This window comes from Hibiscus syriacus, unplaced genomic scaffold (genome assembly GCF_006381635.1).
Source record: "Hibiscus syriacus cultivar Baekdansim isolate YM2019G1 unplaced genomic scaffold, ASM638163v2 tig00111721_pilon, whole genome shotgun sequence".
Taxonomy (NCBI): domain Eukaryota; kingdom Viridiplantae; phylum Streptophyta; class Magnoliopsida; order Malvales; family Malvaceae; genus Hibiscus; species Hibiscus syriacus.
Genome location: NW_024063164.1, coordinates 2,058,640 through 2,075,411, shown reverse-complemented (window position 1 = coordinate 2,075,411; position 16,772 = coordinate 2,058,640).

Genomic DNA, 16,772 nt, shown 5'->3' with positions numbered 1-16,772 from the left:
ACTTTCACATGCCCATACGGTACTTATGCATTTAGACGAATGTCGTTTGGGTTGTATAACGCTCCAGCTACCTTCCAAAGATGCATAATAGCCATATTTTCAGATATGGTGGAAGAGTGTATGGAAATATTTATGGATGACTTCTCTGTCTCAGGTGACAATTTCAATCGATGCCTCGATAATTTATCCAAGGTTCTAAAACGATGTTAAGAAGCCAACCTAGTATTACATTGGGAGAAATGCCATTTTATGGTAACCGAGGGAATTGTGTTGGGTCACAAAATTTCATGTTAAGGTATTGAAGTCGATAAAGCCAAGATGGAAGTAATCGCAAACCTTTCCCCACCCCCAACGTGAGAAGTATACGCAGTTTCCTTGGACATGCAAACTTCTATAGGCAGTTCATAAAAGATTTTTCTCAAATCTCTAAACTCTTGTGTCTTTACGTCAACAAAAGCATCCAGTTGAATTTATTAATGATTGTCTGAATGCCTTTACAGATTTGTAGAAAAAACTTTCAACAGCACCAATTGTTATCCCATCTGACTGAAACAAACCTTTTGAGCTCATGTGTGAAGCTAGTGATTATACAGTCAAAATAGTATTAGGGCAACGAAAAAGTAAAATCTTTCATGTTATCTACTATGCGAGTTGTACTCTTAATGATGCATAAGTAAACTATACCACCACTGAAAAAGAACTTTTAGCAGTAGTATTTGCATTTGATAAGTTTAGGCTATATCTCATAGGCACTAAGGTGATTGTGCACACAAATCATTCTGCCATTAAGTATTTGATCAATAAAAAAGATGCAAAGCCTAGACTAATCAGATGGATATTATTACTACAAGCTTTCGATTTAGAGATCAAGGATAGAAGGGGTACAGAAAATCAAGTAGCAGACCATTTGTCTAGATTGATAACAGAACTGATTGTCATGACATAACAGAAATTTAAGAGGATTTCCCTGATGAGAAAATATTATTTTTCACGGCTGTGTCATGGTATGCTGACATAGTTAGCTTTCTTGTTAGTGGTGTTGTTACTCCTGATTTTTCTAGCTAGGGCTGAAAAAAGTTTTAAAACGATGTAGGATACTACTACTGGGATGGACCATTTCTATTCAAGCAATGTGGAGACCAAATTATATGAAGATGCATTCCAGAAGAAGAGCACAAAGAAATTATACTTCAATGTCACTCGTCACAGTATGGAGGACACTTTGGTGGAATGAGAACAGCGGTGAAAGTACTACAATCTAGATTCTACTGGCCTACCTTGTTCAAAGATACACATGAATTCTACAAGCATGTGATAGATGCCAATGAATAAGAAACATATCTAAATGACATGAGATGCCATGGAAAAATATTATGGAGGTTGAACTTTTCGACATATGGGGAATAGACATCATGGGACCCTTTCCCCATCCTTTAGAGATTTGTACATCCTATTGGCAGTAGATTATGTATCCAAGTGGGTCGAAGCCATTACAACACCTAAAAATGATTCCAAAACAGTGCTCAAATTTTTGCACAAGAACATATTTACACGTTTTGGAACACCACAAGCTATCATTAGTGATGAAGGTACACATTTTGATAATAAATTAATTGTAAGGCATTGAAACGATATGGAATACGACATAGGATCGCCATGGCATACCACCCTCAGACTAATGGACAAGCCGAAGTGTCTAACCAGGAAATCAAACAGATCCTAGAGAAGGTGGTAAACCCAAGTCGAAAGGACTGGTCGCTAAAGCTAGATGAAGCACTATGGGCTTATCGCACTACATTCAAGACACCACTGGAATGTCCCCTTTCAAACTTGTCTATGGTAAAGAATGCCATATACCTATAGAACTTGAACATAAAGCCTACTGGGCCATCAAAAATTTAAACATGGATGCTCATCTTACTAGAGAAGAAGACTCTTGGAACTGAACGAGATGGATGAATTCAGAGCACGCGCATACGAAAATGTCCACCGATACAAAGAGAAAACAAAGCGATGGCATGACAGAAAAATATTGCCTTGGCAATTTTATTCTGGACAACAAGTACTGCTCTACAATTCGCGTCTCAAGTTATTCCCAGGCAAGCTAAAGTCACGATGGTCAGGACTATTCATCGTACATCAAGTTCATAACAATGGAGCAATAGAAATCAGGAACCGAGATGATGGTTCCATTTTCAAGGTGAACGGGCAGATGCTAAAGGAATACAAAGGATCCCCAGTCATGCGAGACAAACCGGCATCTACAACACATGATGCCCAAGAGTTTGCCTTACTTGAACAAAATTCGTTGCCTAGGCAACGAAAATTTGAATTTTGTACATAAATAAATTAAGTTATTTTATGCATTCATTATTCATTTTGTTTTATTTTCTTTTTTAATTTATTGTAGGCATACAAGTACACGTGATAGCATGGGGAGATAGTTCACGCATGAAATGAGAGAAAACCTTAGGGCAAGAAATTTGGGCAGTAAAATTAAAAGAGGGAAACTATCTTTTTCCCCAACTTTACGTCCAATCAAATATCACACAATAAATGTAAAATCTTTTCCCCTCTTGTTTTAATCAAATTACCCCAAAGAAACCACCCATTACTTTCCAAAAAAACCACCCTCAACTCCATCTTCTTCATTGTGTTTCACACTCTCTCTATAGCAATGAATATTTTCATTCAACAAAATTTTCCCCACCGCCGCCGCTAAACTCATTGCACCAAACAAGTATCATGGCCAGATCAAAGAAAAAGCCAGCCCCAACACCGAGCTTTGAGTGTTTTCAAACAGCTGAGGCTGAGGCACGCTTCAAAATCCTCCAAAAAATGATAAGTTTATTTGGACGATGGATTCATCTTTCCTTCAGAGGATGAAGAATCATTTGGACCGGAGGTCATGGACGTGACTCGGAAGCACAACTAGGAAACGTTTGCTCGCCACCCCAAAGCTGTAGGACCAGCGATGGTCAGAGAATTCTACGCCCATTTCGAAGACCCATCCAACCATACGGTGTATGTCTGAGGGAAGCTCCTTTCGATTTTCCCCTTCATCACTCAACAGATACTTCAAGTTGGGGAAAGTGGATGAGCAACATAAGAAATTTGTGACTGAGGCAGACCAGGAAACCTACGACGGCGTACTTGAAGATCTTTGTTTTGGGTGGGCTAAGTTCAAGGGGAATGTGCCAACAAGCAAGAGAGTCGATCGACGAGCCCATAAACCAATCGTAAAGTTATGTAACCATTTTCTCAAGGGAAAACTCATTCCAACATCTCATAACACAATTGTTCTCTTGAAAAGACTGATGCTTTTACACTCGATAATATACGAGAGAAAAATTGACGTTGTAGAACTCATCTTCGAGTAAATCCATGACCAAACGAAACCGAGGTAATCTCTTATTTCCTAACTTGATAATTGCTCTATGCAGGAAAAAGAAGGTCCCCGAGGAGCCCTTTGAGGATTTTATCAAATCCAAGGAGGATATCACCAAAAAGAAAGTACCATAACTGATGAGTTTCGATGACAATACCCCGTATCAAGGTCTAGAGAGGGGGGAAAAATCTGTTGCTGCAGCCAGAATGGAAGTAGTGGTCACGTACACACGAGAAATGCGTGAGACGATCTAGCGCCTTGAGAATCACATGGAGATCTTCTTTGAGTATGTCAAGGCATAGGACGAACAACTCAACACTTTTTTCAAGGAGTTTCTCCCGATCACAACCGATAATATGCCGCCTTAACACAACGTCATTCTGAAGCACACTGCTAGCGGCAGCACATTCCACTCCTTGACATCAAATGTCCCCCAAAAATACCCACAAACATGCCACCACTGGCCACCCATGTTTTGCATGTACCAAAGGAAGGCCATGGCGACACAGACGAGTTCCTCAGCTCCTCATCCTTCTTAACCTTTGAAAGCACTCAAGAGATTCCACCCAACTTCTTCACCGATGAAGATTTCACTTCAGCCTCGACGTAACCCGAGAAAGCTCCAGTCCAGTCACACGTCTGTCAAGCAACGCAGTCCTCGAAGCAGCTGAATGCCAATCGCCAGTTCCTGCATAATCCACTCCTACTGCAGACCAACAAACACCAGTACGAGCCCGAGCAGCAAGAGACACATCAAGCGAACAACATGTTGTGTCCTTCAGCCATCACCCTTGATGATATCAGCAGTAGACTTAAGTTCCGAGAGTTCCCCTCCGCCTAAACGATATCGAACGAGGGTATCCAGTCAAGCCATACCACCATAGTAAGATCACATTTTAGTTTTTTATTTTGCATTTGCATATAGATTCATGTAGTTTAAGTTCTCATGCATTAAGGATAATGAATCCCTCAAGTTTGGGGGATGTATTGTGCCATACTTTGTCATACTTTGTTAAAAACCAATTGATGGTATTTGGCTGAAAATTTTGGTTGTTATGACATAAGCATGTTAAGTTTACTGTTTGGAATGGATTAGGGATGCCCAATGATGAATGCATAATTTGGTTGCCTAGGCCAGAATTATTGTTAAGATTGTCTAAAGAAGAGAACCAACCCTAGGCTAGATTCTTTGAATTTTACAAACACGATTGTAGGTTGCCTCTGCTTAAGGTAATCAGTAAAATTTTTAGGAAATAACTTTCTCCTTACCGAGACATCGAAATATTTTAAGGTTAAGGTTCAACTCCCTAGTGTTTAAAACTTGAAAATAAAAGGGACACTCCTCTATGCAATGACATAAACAGAAAAACTCCATAAGAAATTGAGAGTTGCCAAGGCATATGAGTGAATGAAAGTAGTCACAGGATGTCTCTACCCGACTAGCATGGGGTGGAAGGCATGCTTCCTTTCACCTAGAGTGTGGGAAGGTAGGTGTGATGGGCTGACTCCCAAAAGAAAAAGTTGATAAATAACTAGGAGTATAAACTAAGCCTGACAAGTAATTTGACACCTTGACAAAACATAAACACTTACTTTAAGTTTTCTAATTACCTTAATGCATAGACTGATTACAATCACGCACACACAATAGCAAGGAATCCTGACTAGGGAAGGGACTTGACTGATATGACTTTCGAACATGTTGAGGCCACCTATTTTTTACTGAGGGATGAAATCTCAAACCATATGATTCTCTTAACACATCTTTTTCATGACAATTTTAATTTTCTTCTAGCTATTGTACATTTCTTAAGGATAAGTAATAGCTTAAGTTTGGGGATAACTTCGTAAAAAGACTCAATTTCTAGTCATTTTACTTAAGTTATTGCTCGTCTAAACAAAGTATGCCCAACATTTTAGTTGCATTTAGATTATATTTGCTTGCGGTGGATAAGTTTTGCTTCAACAAGATATATTTAGTTCCAAACTGATGTTGCTGAGGAGAAAGGGTTTGTGTGGATTGTGTATGTGCATGAAATTTATGGAGGAAGAACATTTCAGTCGCGACAACAAAATTCATAAGGGCTAATGGAATAGAGAAGATAAAGAATGTGAGGAGCAGCTCTATCTAGACAAGGCAAGGTTTATCTGGAAAGTCTGAAGCGGGTATGACAAATTTTCATGTGTAACAAGCCAGCTGGACGACTTCCTTCAAGCGCAAGCAAGCCCTCAAAATTCTGATAGCCGCCAGCTGCCTTTTCTTTTTAGTCTGGACAAAGTAATAACGATTATTTAAGGAATCTCCAATCATGTGAAACCCTACGAGATTCTCCTCTATAAATATCCAACTGTAGCCGCCAAAGAAATGAGGGAGGAAGTTAAAGAGCCTTACTAAAAGTTTAAGCAAGTAACTACACTACTTCCCTACCATTTACCAATCGATCTTTCTTGGTGTCCTCTATAGCCAGACTGTAGCAGAGCAGTGGTCAGGTCTCGAGAGAGGCTGATTACCAAGGTAAGCATGGTGCTGGTCAAAATTGTCATGATAAAGCCCCCGATTTCGGGAGTTTTTCTTTCTTTATTCTTAATTTCTTTACGTATTTAGGGTTGTATTAAACGATTATACTTGGATGACTTTTTTGATAGCACCAAGAATGTTTTACTTGGTGTTAATCTTTGTTTTGCCTAGATAATTATTTGTTGTTTTACAAATGATGAATTATGTTTTTGCTCATGACTGTTTTGTTCATTGTTTGAATATTTTACCTTGATACTGTAAGAGCTTCGAAAGATTGCCTGGGGTCTTGGTGAATCATGTCTTGGCAATGTAAGAGCATCGAGAGATTGCCTGGGGTCTTGGTGAATCATGTCTTGGGATTGTAAGAGCATCGAGAGATCGTTTTTTATCTGGATAATGGTTTTTAGATTCTAGAGAATTAAGATAGATCTACGTGAACAATGGAATAGATCCGAGATGGTGATGTTCTAACTTGTCTACCTTAAAGATAAGGAGCGGGTTTCAATGGACTAAAAGGGATAGACGCTAGAGTAGGATAGACAACGACTATAGTTCATGCTGAGAGGTATTGCTACAACAACAGTATGACAAACCAAGGGTTGTAGTTAACGCTGAGTGGTATTGCCATGGCAACTATCTAAGAATACTTAATAATCCTATCGGGCAACTTAAGCATGTCATAATAATTTATTCTAGACTTAGAATAATTGTTTGTCAACACAAAAGATTAGCATAAGTGCTCTGTGATAAGTCTAAATTTGCGAGGTTGTTTGAATTATATTTGAATCCATATTTGCCTTTGTTTTGTTTTATTTCGATAATTTGCACATTTATTTTGTATCGACTAAACTTTTCTACAATCATACTTTATGGTATTTTCTTGTTTTTATTAATAATAGCTTTTTAGTTTGACAAGATAGTAGGAATTAGCTTGTGACAACTAGTTCTGGTTGTGGTGAAGCTTAAAAACTTTAGACCAATCCCTTAGGAGATGATACTCACCCTATGTTACTTTATTCGATTGTGTATACTTGCAAAGAATTGCTTGCCTTAGCAGATACATTTACAAGCTATCACCAGGGTTACAAAAAGAATATTTTTAAGGAAACCGAGGCTTGGAAGAAAACCTTTCGCAGGTAAGTAAAGCCAACTGATATTATGATGACGTCAGACTACAAGAAATGGAGATGTACCCGAGAAAATGAGAAGGTTCCTCCCCCAGACCAAAGTGAGGTTGTCCCTAAAGAATAAACTATTCAAGTTGTTCCATCAGAAGTTAAGATCATTAGGGTCGAGTTTGCGATTGATAAAGTCAAATGGGTTGCAAGAATGGAGTAGATTGAGTACAAAAAATTTATGGCGGGTCTCGAAGTAGAACTCCACGCAGTACAATTTGAAATGATATGAAAAAGAAAATATCAACTCGAGTTTGATCATATAGATCTAAGAAAGTGCTGTTAGAGTTTATAGAAAATGAAAAAGGCAGTTGGATCCAGCAAAACTTTAGTACAGTGGACTTGAGAATTAAACAATAAAAGGCATCGAGTTCAATAACTAAAGGCTGAGGTAGAGCACCAGCGTAAGATGATTGAGGAGCTGGAAGAGAATAGGAGATGTCGGATCATAAAGTCCAAAGAGGATGATCGCTAAAGTTAGGGTCTGAGTAGGGAATTACAAAAGATGAATGATTGAGTTACCAGGTTGGAAGTTGAGAAAGAAAAAATGAGCACTACACTAAAGAATTTTGAGGCTGAGGTGAGTCAGCTACTTGTAAAGCTTAATGTCAATCGAGCACCCCGAGGTCGAGAGAGTAAGATTAAACCTTGAAACAAAACACCAGGAGACTAAGCTCGAGATACAATGAAGGGTTACTCGTACTAGGATCCAAAAGAGTCAAGACAAGACTAATCAGATTACAACTCTAAACCTGAGCATACAAGAGACCAGGGATAGGAGTGAGGAACAGTTGGCTCAGTGTCATGCTAAGAACACTGAGTTGATGAGGTACATCACGCAACAAGAGTAAGATTTGTTCCAAGAGCTGAGGCATCTCAATGAGAGTCTTCAATTGAGATTTGTTTTTTTTCGCCAGGTTCATAGCCTTGAAGAAGAATTGTAACATTATCAGAAGCATGTTTCTGACTTAGAGCATGCTGTTAGTGATGCCCAATAAACGACAGGAGGTAATCGACGTCTATGAGGATCAAAATGCTGATAGGGAGTTTGTCATCACCGAGGTATTGATCCAGATGAGTGAGGCGATCGATACTTGAGAGAGTTGGATGCTCAGGCTAGAATAGGGGGCATTACTTCGACCCAGTTTCAGAGAGCAGCAAGAGAGTACTTTCCATGATAGCGGAGGTTTTAGAGTTAAGATGAAATGCTAGGCCATATATTTGTAGAGAGAAACCATTGTGTACGAGACTTTATTTTCGTTTTGAAAGTTGTTCTATGATAGTTGGCTTTTTGAGATCAATACCTATTGCATTCATGCATTTTCAATTTTATCGTTTTGTTTTATTTATGTTTATATTCATGTTTATTCATTTTTTGTTTTATAAATTGAAGATCTTCATTTAAGGATATTATGGCTCCTAGTAAAAGTACTTCTCATTCGTATAATACTCGTGGAAATGCCAAAGAAAATATGGAAGACAAATTGAAAGAAATGGAAGAGGCCCAAAATTGCCTAAAAACCCGGTTATAGAATATCCAAAATGACCTGAGGGACCAGGTGGCCCAATCCCAAAGAGATGTGTTAAATCAAATTGTCGTATTTCTCAGAATAGACCCCAAGCAAAAAAAATCTTATAAAAGATTATAACATGGTTGATCATGGTTCATCAGCTCATATAAGGGATCGGCCTGATAACGTGCTACATGAGGGAGTCCGAATTAATATTGCTGAAGGATCTGCAACGCATCCCGTTCACCTTAATGACAATGTTGAGTACCTTAATAATTATACATCTAATTTCAATCCACTTAGCAAGGATGAAAAGGCTAAGTTTGAATTAGTCAAGCAATATGAAGATCGCTATAAAAAGCTTAAGGATAAAGTTAGAGCGATGGAATCCATCGATGATTATGGTATGGATGCTAGAGAAATCACCATGGTACCCGATCTGATTCTCCCACACAACTTCAAGACTCCATAATTTGAAAAGTGCAATGAAACCAGTTGTCCGTCTGCTCACCTTACTATGTATTTTCGTAAGATAACTGGATTTTTACAATATGAAAAACTACTTATACACTATTTTCAAGACAATCTCACCAATTCGACAGCACGGTGGTACGCATAATTAAGTCGTACCAATATCTGGTAATGGAAAGACTTGTCTAGAACCTTTATAGAATAATATATACACAATATCGATATGATACCCGATTGGGTAGCCTTCATGAACATGGAAAAGAAACCTAACGAGAGTTTTCGGTAATATGCCAAGAGGTGGCGGGATTTGGCTGCACAAGTTTAACCACCACTATTAGATAAGGATACCACCGTTCTTTTTCTTCATACTCTGAAAGATTCGTTCCTTGATCGTATGTTGGGTAGCGATTCAAAAAGCTTTTCATACATGGTGACTTCGGTGAATTAATAGAAGCGACTATCAAAAGTGAAAAAATTGATGGTTGTGATATGTGGGTGCTTGAAATGAGAGATAATAAAGTAAACACAACAACCGCTTACAATAAGGGATATTCAAAGAATGTAACGATTACTCAACCAATAACTGATGGGACAAAGTCTAATACCAATAGTGGTGAGTATCATGGGTAGAGAAGGGAGGCCGAAAATTTAATGTTCTTACGTTGAATTGTATGTTTCACTGTTTAAAGCAAATATGGTTTGTCCATACCACCTCAAACTGCTCCAACCACCTTATCCAATATGGTATGATGCAAACGCAAAGTGTGAGTATCATGCTGCTATTTTGGGGCATTTGATTAAAAATTATGTTTCTTTCAAAAAGATGGTGCATAATCTTATCGATATTGGGATGTTAGAATTCAACTCTCTTGACGTTGCAATCTATTTCCAAATCATGGTGGGAAAAGGGTGAATGCAATAGAAGAGGAAAACAAAAAAAAAAGGATAAAGAAATACGTGTATGAGATTAGGTCACCGCTCAACTAGGTGTTTGAATAGCTTGTGGGTGCTAGTTTGATTAAGCATAGTTCATTTTCTAGTTGGTTGAAATGGTTTGTTTTACAAGTTCCATCGGGAAGAAGGGCATACTATTCAATATTGCTATTAGTTTAAGGTTTTCATACAATCGATGATGGATAATAAATAGATTGAGTTCTTTAAGAATATTGATGAAAAGAGATAACTTGATGTGTGCACGTTAGAATACACCAAGCCCACATATGAAGTTATAAAGCCAATTGTTATAATGTGAAGCATAAGGTGATGACTCTGAGACCCATTACTCCAAACATAGTGATTTATTCTCCACCTCCATTCCCATTCATAGGCGCACGCAAGGTTCTGTTAAATCAATAGAAGGAGAAAAAGTGTTGTAAGAGGTAAAAATGGACATTGAATGGAAAATGAAGGCACTTGTTGAGGTAATAACTGAAGTAGGCACTTTACAAGGAGTGGCAGATGTTATTCTTCTCTTGAAACTTCAAAGGAAGCCAAGAAGTTGAAAGGCAAGGTGAAAGCACCACCACCTCAAAAGATATTTAAGGATGAGCCTGCACTAATGATTAATGAGCCTATAACTGAAGCTTAGGCCCTGGAGTTCTTGAAATTTATGAAACTCAATGAATATAGCGTGGTAGAGTAACTACACAAGGAACATGCACGAATCTTGGTGTTAGACTTGTTGATGAACTCTGAGGTGCACTGAAATGCTCTGTTGAATCAAACTTTTGTGCCACAAGACATATCTATGAATAAACTAGATCAGATAGTGGGACATATTGCTCCAGACAATTATATTACCCTTTACTATTGATGAGATTCTAGAGGGGGGCATGGGGTATGTAAAGGCTTTAAATATCACTACCCATTGTAATGGTCATGTGTTACCTGCAGTTTTAATCGACAATATGTTTGCACTTAATGTGATGCCAATAGCCACTCTACAGAGATTACCGGTAGATGGCTCCCGTATGAAGTCATATCAGAATATCATCAAAGCTTTTGATGGTACTCAAAGGGATGTCATAGGAACGATTGATGTTCTGTTGTTGATAGGACCAGTTGTTCATAATATTGAGTTTGTGGTGATGAACATCAATCTAACTTATAGTTGTTTGTTGGGGAGACCGTGGATTCATTCCGCAGGAACAGTGCCTTCATCTATGCAACAGAAATTGAAGTTTGTCATTGATGGGAGACTAATCAGTATTAGAGCTCAACAAGATATTATTGCATCCGTAAATACCGATGCTCCTGACATTGATCCAGGTGAAAAAGCTTTGGAGTGCATTTTTCATGCCCTAGAGTTTATAAATATTACTTTCATCATTGAGGGGGAGCAAACCTTATCCTTGATTGTCTAATTACATGAAGATGGTTATGCATGAGACCTTGGGAAGAGGATAAAAGATTGTAAAGGGTTTTGGAAAATGTTTGCAAAGAACTCTACGTCCAAAATCTATTATGATGAAGAGAGATCGCTTCTGGCTATGTTTCAAGCCCAACAATCAGCAGTGCTAGCAGGAAATAAAAAAAAAGAATGGAGGCGAGAAAGGCTTGGTTAAGAGGTGAAGATATTCCTTGGGAACATATATCTCTCCCAGATATGAAGTATATTTTTACGTCTATAGGAATGTATGAGACTGAACAGTCGTTAGTCAGTGTAATCAGATAAGCAGAGCTGATGCAAGATGAAGAAATGTTTGATGAATCCATGGAGGGTTTAAGCATCAACATGGTTGGAGAATGCAACAAGCCATGGAGATATATAGCCGGTATACACCCATGTTTTCCAGTAGAAGAGCTCAACAACTAGATTGCAAAAGATCTTCCAGTAGTTTCTAGGCTTAACGTAGAGTAATACTCGGAACCAACCCTTGTGCTTGTATCCGCTAGCATCAAGGGATATTTTATAATGGACAACCATGTTAATATTACTCATTTTGTTTCTAATAAAAATATGATTTCATTCATTTTTCCAGTGACAATCGTTTTTCTTACATATTACATTTCTTTAATTTTGTATTTCTTTCATTATTTCGCTTTCCTATCTCCAAAGTATATATTCATTCTGTATTTTCTTCATAGGTGTTCCAATATTAATAGCATGAATGTTTCTGTTACTAATCATGAGATTAATCTTGAGCGATTTTTCTGTTTATAAGACATTAATTAGTGTCAAAATAAGGTGGAATGTGAAGTTCCAAATGAATTATTGAGATTGGTAGAAAAAGAAGATAAGGAAATATTTTCCTCATAAAGAAGAAGTTAAGATTGTGAATCTGGGATCTGATGAAGAGAAAAGAGAAGTGAAGATTGGCATAACCTTATCACTCGAGGCAAGGTAGAGTTTGATAGATTTACTGTAAGAATTTAAGGATATCTTTACCTGGTCCTATCAAGATAAAAAAAATGATAAAATAAAGATACATTGGTGCATAAACTCCAATAAGGCCTGAGTGCAATCCAATGCACCAAAAGCTCAAGAGAATGAGGATAGAGATTCTATTGCAAATTAAAGAAGAAATGAGGGAGAAAACCGATGCAGATTTTCAAATACTTAAATATCCTGAATGGGTAGCTAATATAATCTTTGTTCTTAAGAAAGATGGAAAAATATGTATGTGTGTGGACTATAGAGACCTAAATAAAGTGAGCCCGAAGGATAATTTTCTTCTGCCTCATATCGATACGTTAGTGGATAACACCACATGCCATTCATGGTTCTCTTTTACGGATGGTTTATCGGGGTACAATCATAAAAAGATGAATCCATAAGATATGGAGAAAACAATATTCGTGACCATGTGGGGCATGTTTTCCTATAAGGTGATACCATTTATGTTAAAAAAAACTGGAGCAACATATCAAAGGGTTATGGTGACCCTTTTTCATGACATGATGCACAAAGAGATTAAAGTGTACATGGATGATATGATTGCTAAATCCCATACTGAGGAAGAGCATATTGAAAATTTGAGAAAGTTATTCCAAAGATTGAGGAAATACTGGTTGAAACTCAATCCGACAAAGTGCACATCAGGGAAGCTTCTAGCCTTCGTGGTTAGTCGAAGGGGAATTGAAATTGATCCAGATAAAGTAAAGGCAATTCAAAATTTTTGGCCTCCTCGTACACATAAAGAAGTTTGAGGGTTCTTGGGAAGTTTAAATTACATTTATAGATTCAGGGAAGTATTTATTGAACGCTACTATCTTGGTAGCACCTGCTCCTGGCAGTGTATTAATTATCTACTTAACACTGTTTGAGAATTCAATGGGTTGTGTATTGGGGCAACATGATGAGTTTGGAAAGAAAGAAAGAGCGATATACTATTTGGGGGAAATTCACTAATTGTGAGTCAATATATCCACTAATTCAAAAGTTATGTTTTGCTTTAGTTTGGGCAACCCAAAGACTCCGATAGTATATGTTATATCGTACTACATGGTTGATTTCCAAACTTGATCCATTGAAGTTCCTGATGAAATCTTCATCCTTGACTGCGAGGATGGCTCGGTAGAAAATGTTATTGTCAAAGTTTGACATTGTGTATGTGAGCCAGAAGGCGATAAAAGGAAGTGTCGTAGTATATTTCCTCATAAGTTATGCCTCCGACGATTATGAGTCTTTAACTTTAATTTTCCTGATGAGGATTTGATGTGTATCACGGTTGAAGGAAATAGTGAAGAGGATGAATCTTGGAAGCTTTATTTTGATGGAGCGTTTAATGCCTTGGGATGAGGAATTCAAGCAATGCTAATTTCTCCAGAAAATGTAAACTGGAATTCTTTTGCACTAATAATATTACAGAGTATAAAGCTTGTGTTATGGGTTTGACAGTAGGCTTGGAAAGAGAAATAAGAGTGCTCAAAGTATACAGAGATTCCTGGCTAGTGGTTTATCAACATCGTGGCGAGTAGGAGACAAAGGATCTGAAATTAGTTAAATATTGAAACTTGATCCTTGAATTAATCAAAGAGTTTGAAGAGCTCACATTCACTTATCTCTGTAGAGAAGAGAAATAGATGGTAGATGCTTTTGCCACCTTGCCTGCAATGTTTCAGGCAAGTAAAAGGGCATATATGATGCCAATCTTGATGCAAGTGTATAAGATCTTACACACTGTTATAGCCTAGAAGAGAAGATAGATGGTCATCCATGGTCCCATGATCTTTTGTAGTATATCAAGTATTAGACCTATACGTAGAGAGAATCTGAGATAAAAAAAAGAACGATTAGAAGGATGGATGTAGAATATATTCTCGATGGGGAAATTTTGTATAAAAGAGGGAAAGATCAAGTTTCACTGGGATGTCTCGATGTTAGAGAAGCAAAAACTTTTATTAAACAAGTGCATGGTGGAATATGTGGAACACATGCAAATGGTCTCTCTATGTTTAGAAAAATCTTGAGATATGGATATTATTGATCAACCATAGAAACAAATTGCATAAAATATGCCAGAAGATGCATAAGTGTCAAATGTACGTATGGATTTCATTGAATGTAATGACTACACCATGGTCATTTTCAATATGCGGTATGGATTTCATTGGGGCAATTTCTCCAAAGGCTTCGAATGGTCATCGCTTCATTATGGTGGATATCGATTATTTCACTAAGTGGGTAGAGATTGTTTTCTACGCCAATATTACGAGATCAATAGTTTCCAAGTTTATCAAGAAAGAGATAATTTTTTAATATGGGTTGCCAGAGAGAATTTTTACAAACAATGCCACTAATATGAACAATGAGATGATGACAGAGTTGTGTGCACAATTTAAAATAATGTACCATAATTCAGTTACCTATCGTCCGATGATGAATAGGGTAGTAGAGGTAGCAAACAAGAATATAAAGAAGATCATCTCAAAAACTGCTGATACTTATTAAGAATGGCATGAGAAGTTACCCTTCGTTTTGTTCACATATCATACTATAGTGCAGACTTCAACCAGGGCAACACCATTTTCTTTGGTTTATGGAATAGAAGTAGTATTGGTTATTGAAGTTGAAATTATATCCCTTTGGATCTTGAAAGAAGTGGATATAGATGAAGTTGAGTGGGACCAGGCTCAATATGATCAGTTGAACCTTATTGATGAGAAGAGATTAAAAACTATTTGTCATGGTCAGATGTACCAGAATCGTGTGATGTGAACTCATAACAAGAAATTTTGTCCAATAAAATTTTGAGAGGGTGATCTAGTCCTTAAAAAGATCTTTCTAATTCATAGAGACTTCCATGGGAAATAGATGCCCAATTGGGAAGGGTTATATGTCATCTAGAAGGCTTTTTTGTAGGGGCATTGATTTTGGAAGAAATGGATGGAGAAGTGTTAATAAATCCAATAAACTCAGATTCTGTCAAGAAATGTTTTGCTTGAACACAAAAAGAAAAAAAAGAAAAAGAAAAAGAAAATGTGGATCAAGATGAAAATCTACAAAGGGCGTCTTCAAACCAAATGAATGATTTGAGTTGAAAACCTGAAAGGGAAACTCAAATGCATGTTGATATTAGGTATCTGGCAATTTATACCCTCTCAAGAGTCTGATATTTTGGGAGAAGTTTCACATCTGCAAGAATTTTGATAACATTTGAAATCTTCTAAACACAGGTATACATCAGTGCTCCAAATTTGTTTAATGCACAAACCTTCCTTTTAGTATTGGTCGGAAGCATTTGTACTATGTTTCTTGATTTTCTTATCTTTTTAAGATTACCATGACTTTATAAAAAAATTTAATTTTCATCAATGAATTGCATTTCTTTTAACTCAAGATTTTGTTTCTAGTATTTCTTTCATTTTTAAGCATATTTCGAGTGAGTTAACATGGTGAATATAAAAACATAAGATTTCTTGGTATTTATTTGAGCTAGTCTTCTGAGCGTAGGGAATCCAAAAGAGTTTGAGATCTTGACACTCGTGTTTAGTGATGAAGAGTGTACGTTGAGCCTATTAAATGAGGAGTTATGTGAGCCTAAAATTTGGAATGGAGAAATCAAGTTTGACATTTCAGTTCTCATTGGAGAAGATTTTTATCAAGTTCATGCTATCTGGGGCATATGAGAAAGTTCATAGTTAAAAAAAACCATGATGAAAGAAAAGAAACAGAAAAAAAACCAAAGTGAAAAACTGAAAGGGCGCTTTAAGAAAAGTAAATCTAAAGTGAAAACTCGAAAGGGCACTTTAGAACGAATGAGGAATGAACTTGAAGGAAAGGAGTACAAAGGTTTTAATTTTGAATGTGAGATGAAACCACGAGTTAGAACTTTGCAATGATCATGAAGATGAAGATGAGCAAAGAGGAATAGAAGAGGCCCACGAGTCACTAGAAATTGTGGTCCTAATATAATTTATATCATGCATTCATGTTTAGTCATATAAATAGGAGAAAGCATTTTCATTCATTCATTTCAAATGTTTTGTCTTTTTTACAGGGATAATATGATTTTCAAATGAGATATTCCCCAGTAGAAACTGGAGTTCGATGAAGAACTCAACACATGTACATCGTTATATTTGAAAAAAATTTGTTGTAATTTAAAGAAGTTCATATAGGAGAACTTGTTCAATTCTAATGTCTATTTCGGTGCTTGATATCATAGACGAGATGGATCAGTACCAATCTTTTGTTTGATTCTTCACAGAAGGAGTTGGATCAGCATAATATTATTTTTCTCGATTTTATCATAGAAGGAGGTAGA